This window comes from Mus musculus, chromosome X, assembly GCF_000001635.26.
Source record: "Mus musculus strain C57BL/6J chromosome X, GRCm38.p6 C57BL/6J".
NCBI lineage: Eukaryota > Metazoa > Chordata > Mammalia > Rodentia > Muridae > Mus > Mus musculus.
The window spans coordinates 76,039,112-76,046,784 of NC_000086.7; positions in this window are offsets into that span (position 1 = coordinate 76,039,112).

Here is a 7,673-nt window from a genome sequence, read left to right on the forward strand (position 1 = left end):
TTGCATTTCTCTGATGATTACGGATGTTGAACATTTTTTCAGGAGCCTCTTAGCCATTCGGTATTCCTCAGGTGAGAATTCTTTGTTTATCTCTGAGCCCCATCTTTTAAGGGGGTTATTTGATTTTCTGGAGTCTACCCTCTTGAGTTCTTTATATATATTGATTATTAGTCCCCTATCTGATTTAAGATAGGTAAAGATCCTTTCCCAATCTGTTGGTGGCCTTTTTGTCTTATTGACGGTGTCTTTTGCCTTGCAGAAGCTTTGCAGTTTCATTAGGTCCCATTTGTCAATCCTCGATCTTACAGCACAAGCCATTACTCTTCTATTCAGGAATTTTTCCCCTGTGCCCATATCTTTGAGGCTTTTCCCCACTTTCTCCTCTATAAGTTTCAGTGTCTCTGGTTTTATGTGACGTTCCTTGATCCACTTAGATTTGACCTTAGTACAAGGAGATAGGAATGGATCTATTTGCATTCTTCTACATGATAACAACCAGTTGTGCCAGCACCATTTGTTGAAAATGCTGTCTTTCTTCCACTGGATGGTTTTAGCTCCCTTGTCGAAGATCAAGTGACCATAGGTGTGTGGGTTCATTTCTGGGTCTTCAATTCTATTCCATTGGTCTACTTGTCTGTCACTCTACCAGTACCATGCAGTTTTTATCACAATTGCTCTGTAGTAAACCTTTAAGTCAGGCATGGTTATTCCACCAGACATACTTTTATCCTTGTGAAGAGTTTTTGCTATCCTAGGTTTTTTGTTATTCCAGATGAATTTGCAGATTGCTCTTTCTAATTCGTTGAAGAATTGAGTTGGAATTTTGATGGGGATTGCATTGAATCTGTAGATTGCTTTTGGCAAGATAGCCATTTTTACAATGTTGATCCTGCCAATCCATGAGCATGGGAGATCTTTCCATCTTCTGAGTTCTTCTCTAATTTCTTTCTTCAGAGACTTGAACTTCTTATCATAAAGATCTTTCACTTCCTTAGAGTCACACCAAGGTATTTTATATTATTTGTGACAATTGTGAAGTGTGTTGATTTCCTAATGTATTTCTCAGCCTGTTTATCCTTTGTGTAGAGATGGACCATTGACATTTTTGAGTTAATTTTATATCCAGCTAGTACACTGAAGCCCTTTATCAGGTTTAGGTGTTCTCTGGTGGATATTTTAGAATTACTTATATATACTATCATATCATCTGCAAATAGTGATATTTTGAATTCTTCCTTTCCAATTTTGATCCCATTGATCTCCTTTTCTTGTCTAATTGCTCTGGCAAGGACTTCAAATACTATACTGAATAGGTAGGGAGAAAGTGGGCAGCCTTGTTTAGTCCCTGATTTTAGTGGGATTGCTTCCAGCTTCTCACCATTTACTTCAATGTTGGTTACTGGTTTACTGTAGATTGCTTTTATCATGTTTAGGTATGGGCCTTGAAATCCTGATCTTTCTAAGACTTTTATCATGAATGGGTGTTGGATTTTGTCAAATTCTTTCTCAGCATCTAACAAAATGATCATGTGGTTTTTGTCTTTTAGTTTGTTTATATAGTAGATTATGTTAAGGGATTTCCATATATTAAACCATTCCTGCATCCCTGGAATGAAACCTACTTGGTCAGGATGGATGATTGTTTTGATGTGTTCTTGGATTCAGTTAGCGAGTATTTTATTGGGTATTTTTCCATTGATATTCATAAGGGAAATTGTTCTGAAGTTCTCCATCTTTTTTGGGTCTTTCTGTGGTTTAGGTATCAGAGTAATTGTGGCTTCATCAAAGGAATTGGGTAGAGTACCTTCTGTTTCTATTTTGTGGAATGGTTTGTGAACAACTGGAATTAGATCATCCTTGAAGGTCTGATTGAACTCTGCACTAACCCCATCTGGTCCTGGGCTTTTTTTGGTTGGGAGACTATTAATGACTGCTTCTATTTCTTTAGACTGTTTAGATCTTGAATCTGATCCTGAGTTAACTTTGGTACCTGTCTAGAAATTTGTCCATTTCATCAAGGTTCTCCTGTTTTGTTGAATATAGCCATTTGCAGAAGGATCTGATGGTGCTTTGTATTTCTTCAGGATCCAAATAGTGAGTCTAGCTAAGGGTTTATCTATCTTGTTGATTTTCTCAAAGAACCAGCTCCTCGTTTGTTTGAGTCTTTGAATAGTTCTTCTTGTTTCCACTTGGTTGATTTCACCAATGAGTTTGATTATTTCCTGCATTCTAATACTCTTGGGTGAATTTGCTTCCCTTTGTTCTAGAGCTTTTAAGTGTGTTTTCAAGCTGCTTGTGTGCTCTCTTTAGTTTCTTTTTGGAGGCACTCAGATCTATGAGATTTCCTCTTAGAAATGCTTTCATTGTGTCCCAAAAGTTTGGGTGTGTTGTGCCTTCATTTTCTTTAAACTCTAAAAAGTCAGTAATTTCTTTCTTTATTCCTTCCTTGACCAAGGTATTTTTGAGAAGAGTGTTGTTCAGTTTCCACGTCGATTTTGGCTTTCTATTATTTATGTTGTTATTGAAGATCAGCCTTAGTCCATGGTGATCTGATAGGATGCATGGGACAATTTCAATATTTTTGTATCTGTGTAGGAGGCCTGTTTTGTGACCAATTATATGGTCAGTTTTGTAGAAGGTACCATGAGGTGCTGAGTAGAATGTATATCTTTTTGTTTTAGGGAAAAATGTTCTGTAGATATCTGTTAAATCCATTTGTTTCATAACTTCTTTTTCTTCCACTGTGTCACTGTTTTGTTTCTGTTTCCACGATCTGTCTGTTGATGAAAGTGGTATGTTGAAGTATCCCACTATTATTTTGTGAGGTGCAATGTGTGCTTTGAGCTTTACTAAAGTTTCTTTAATGAATGTGGCTGCCCTTGCATTTGGAGTATATATATCTTGAGAATTGAGAGTTCCTCTTGGAAGATTTTATATTTGATGAGTATGAAGTGCCCCTCCTTGTCTTTTTTGATAACTTTGGGTTGGAAGTCGATTTTATTAGATCGTAGAATGGCTACTCCAGCTTCTTTCTTCAGACCATTTGATTGGAAAATTGTTTTCTAACCTTTCATTCTGAGGTAGTGTCTGTCTTTTTCCATGAGATGGGTTTCCTGTAAGCAGTAAAATGTTGGGTCCTTTTTGTGTAGCCAGTCTGTTAGTCTATGTCTTTTTATTGTGGAATTTAGTCCATTGATATTAAGAGATATTAAGGAAAAGCAATTGTTGCTTCCTATTATTTTTTTGTTAGAGTTGGCATTCTGTTCTTGTGGCTTTCTTCTTTTAGGTTTGTTGAAGGTTTACTTTCTTGCTTTTTCTAGGGCCTGTTTTCTGTCCTTGTATTTTTTTTCTTTTATTATCCTTTGTAGGGCTGGATTCATGGAGAGATAACGTGTGAATTTGGCTTTGCCATGGAATACTTTGGTTTCTCCATCTATGGTAATTGAGAATTTGGCTGGGTATAGTAGCCTGAGCTGGCATTTGTGTTCTCTTAGTGTCTGTATAACATCTGTCCAGGATCATCTGGCTTTCATAGTCTCTGGTGAAAAGTCTGGTGTAATTCTGATAGTCCTGCCTTTATATGTTACTTGTCCCTTTTCCCTTACTGCTTTTAATATTCTATCTTTATGTAGTGCATTTTTTGTTCTGATTATTATGTGTCGGGATGAATTTCTCTTCGGGTCCAGTCTATTTGGAGTTCTGTAGGCTTCTTATATGTTCATGGGCATGTCTTTCTTTAGGTTTGGGAAATTTTCTTCTATACTTTTGTTGAAGATATTTGCTGGCCCTTTAAGTTGAAAATCTTCATTCTCATCTACTCCTATTATCCGTAGGTTTGGCCTTCTCATTGTGTCCTGGATTTCCTGGATGTTTTGAGTTAGGATCATTTTGCACATTGCATTTTCTTTGATTGTTGTGCTTATGTTCTCTATGGAATCCTCAGCACCTGAGATTCTCTCTTCCATCTCTTGTATTCTGTTGCTGATGCTTGCATCTATGGTTCCAGATTTATTTCCTGGGTTTTCTATCTCCAGTGTTGCCTCACTTTGGGTTTTCTTCATTGTGTCTACTTCCCTTTTTAGGTCTAGGATGGTTTTGTTTATTTCCATCGCCTGTTTGGATGTGTTTTCCTGTTTTTCTTTAAGGACTTCTACCTGTTTGGTTGTGTTTTCCTGTTTTCCTTTAAGGACTTGTAACTCTTTAGCAGTGTTCTCCTGTATTTCTTTAAGTGAGTTATTAAAGTCATTCTTGATATCTTCTACCATCATCATGAGATATGCTTTTAAATCCGGATCTAGCTTTTTGGGTGTGTTAGGGTGCCCAGGACTGGGCAAGGTGGGAGTGCTGGGTTCTGATGATGTTGAGTGGTCTTGGTTTCTGTTAGTAAGATTCTTACGTTTGCCTTTAGCCATCTGGTAATCTCTGGAGTTAGATATTTTTCCTCTTGTGATTCTGTTAGCCTTTATCCGCAGACATGGGAGACAAGCTTTCTCCTGAGTTTCAGTGGTCAGAGCCCTCTCTGCAGGCAAGCTCTCCTCTTTCAGGGAAGGTGCACAGATATCTGGCGTTCGGACCTGCCTCCTGGCAGAAGATGAAAGCCTGGAAACTGGGCCTGTCCCAGAAGCTTTTAGCTTCTGTAGTCCACATTCTCACCTGCTCAGACTAGTCTCGGAGGTATCTGGGAACCAAGATGGCTCCCCCAGGTGCTCCGGCAAAGCCCTCCCATGTAGGGTGGATACCTCTCCTCTGGCTCAGAAGGTGCCTGGATTTCTGGAGCCTGAAACCGGGTTTGTCTCTGAAGATGTCCTCTAAGGACCTTGGGGGTGTCTGCTGACTCTGTCCCCAAGTGACCAGGTGCTGGTGTAGACAGGAAGGGACTGGTGACCATATTCAGGCCGGTTTTTTGCTTCCCTAGTGCTGTCTCAGGTCCCACGTGATTGGATTGGAACACAAGTTGTGTTCCACTCACCGGTGGTCCAAAGATAGTGTGGAGATTCCTCTAGTGTTCCTTCAGTGTGCTGGAGCCGAATGGAAGGGACTTTTGACCCTGGTTGTGCCGGGTTTTCTGCTTCCCTGATGCTGTCTTGGTCCTGCGTGATTGGATTGGAACAGAAGTTGTGTTCTACTCACTTGTGGTCCTAAGATCTCGTGGAGAGTCCTCTAGGGGACCTTGGGGGTGTCTGCTGAGTCAGCGGCCAAGGTGACCCGGTGCTGGCACTGACCGGAAGGGCTATGTATAACTTTTAAAGTAACCACCAAATTACTTTCCATAATGCCCACACAAGTTTGTATTCCTACTACTAGAATATGGTGCTTCCAATTCCTGCAGATTTTTACCAACACGTGTTATCATATGTCTTTTTGATTATAGACATTCTGATGGGTGTGACATAAAAGATCTATAAAAGAAATTTGGAAACCTCTGATGTCAACACTGCTCTCTGATGACTTAAAAGATGTAATTTGCTTGTGCTAGGGGAGTGGTCCTATCAAATAACCCCCTTTCTAGACTTGGGGTGTAGCTAAGTTGGTAGAGTGCTGGCCTTGCATACACTAAGCCCTTGCTTCAATCCCTACCACCACAGAAGCAACTTATATGGTGAATTTTTATAATCCTTTCTCTTAGTGGTTAGAAGCAGGAGGTTCAGGAGTTTAATGTCATTCTCTTCCACATGTCAAATTTGAAGCCATTCTAGGATACTTGAGAAACTCAAAAATATTTGCTTTTCCAGTCAATGACAACCAAGCTATAATCTATAGAACTGCAAAGGTTAGGTAAAGCATTAGCCACTAGGTCGAGGTAGGTATTGGAATGAGCAGGTCAAGAGGAGAGCAGTAGGTGAGAGGAGGACAAAGGAGGAAATACTGGGAGGAACAGTTAAATTTAAAGGTTTTTTTTGAGAGGGAGTATGTAAACCAAAAACATGGAATCTTTCTAAAATTTATACTTATATGAATGTGATTCATATGACATTGCTAAATAACCATGGAGACAGAGCCTCAACAGCCAATCTTTTCTCACCAAAGGAAGCTTCCAGTACCAGAATTGGGTTGCATCTAATTGAATTTTTGTCCAAACAAGTACCATGGGAATCACAAACCACCCAGGCTATTGCCAAGATTATAACTATAGGCTGATCTCCAAAGCTGGCCACAAGACCTTATTGCTGAAAACAACATCTATGTAACTAATTGAACATGGAGAGATAGAACTGGTGTCTACATAAAACCTTCAATTCTATGTACTAGTATAATTGGTACAGGAAGGTTGTCTGCAAGCTACTAGATGAGAAACATAATCACAAAGCCAGTCATAAATACTTTGATTTACAATGGTGTCCTGTCTGCCAAATATGCTAGGGCAATGCTGGCACAAAGCTTGTGGGAACCAAGAACCAGAGTCTAGACAGCCCATAGACATGTTGTGGAAACAAAGACTACTGTTCTAAAAAACAAACAAACAAACAAACAAACAAAACAGTAGTAATAACATAACTCCTAATGACATATTGTTATACTCCTTGATCAGCACCTGGCTTGCCCATTTTCTTAGTTAGGGTCTCCATTGCTATGAAGGGAAAAAATGGCCAAGGCAGCTCTTATAATAACAACATTTAATTGGGTCTGGTTTACAAGTTCTGAATTCAGCTCATTATCATCAAGGCAAACAGCATGGCCACATCCAGGCAGGTGGAGGAGGTAAGAGTTCTACATCTTCATCCAAAGGAAGCAAAGGGCAGACTTCCTCCAACCTAGTTAGGGGGAGGCTCTCAAAGCCCACCCTCACAGTGACACACTTCCTCCAACAAGACTATGCCTACTCCAACAAGGCCACTCTTCCTAATAGTCACTCCAAGGGAAAGGGCACATTCAGATCACCACATCCATCATCAGAGAATCCTCATTTTAAATGTGGTGGTCAAGGACAACATCATTAAGATATTGACATGAAGAAAGTGTAGATATGGAAAAGAGGAGAGGAGACTTGGAGGACATTGAAAGCGCCATGTGTGAAACACAACATGCAGAGCACCTTTTATGTATGCTGCATGTGGCTGATGAAGAATGTCAGTGTTTACTGGACACTTTTAGTTATTTATGTATAGCAGATATTCTTCCTACCAATCTTCAAGATGATTCTTTGAATTAGTGCAGCTCACAGTCAGATAGTTTTCTTTCAGAGGAGGCACACTCTTCTCTTATCTTCCTTATGAATATAAAGCTGCTGCTTAACACTATGAATAGAATCTTCTGTGAAGCTAATGATACCTAGTTTGTGTGTCACAGACTTTTCATGTCTGTGACAGAATATCTAAGAGGAAACTTTTTTTTCCATTTTTTATTAGGTATTTAGCTCATTTACATTTCCAATGCTATACCAAAAGTCCCCCATACCCACCCACCCCCACTCCCCTACCCACACACTCCCCCTTTTTGGCCCTGGCGTTCCCCTGTACTGGGGCATATAAAGTTTGCATGTCCAATGGGCCTCTCTTTCCAGTGATGGCCGACTAGGCCATCTTTTGATACATATGCAGCTAGAGTCAAGAGCTCCGGGGTACTGGTTAGTTCATAATGTTGTTCCACCTATAGGGTTGCAGATCCCTTTAGCTCCTTGGGTACTTTCTCTAGCTTCTCCATTGGGAGCCCTGTGATCCATCCATTAGCTGACT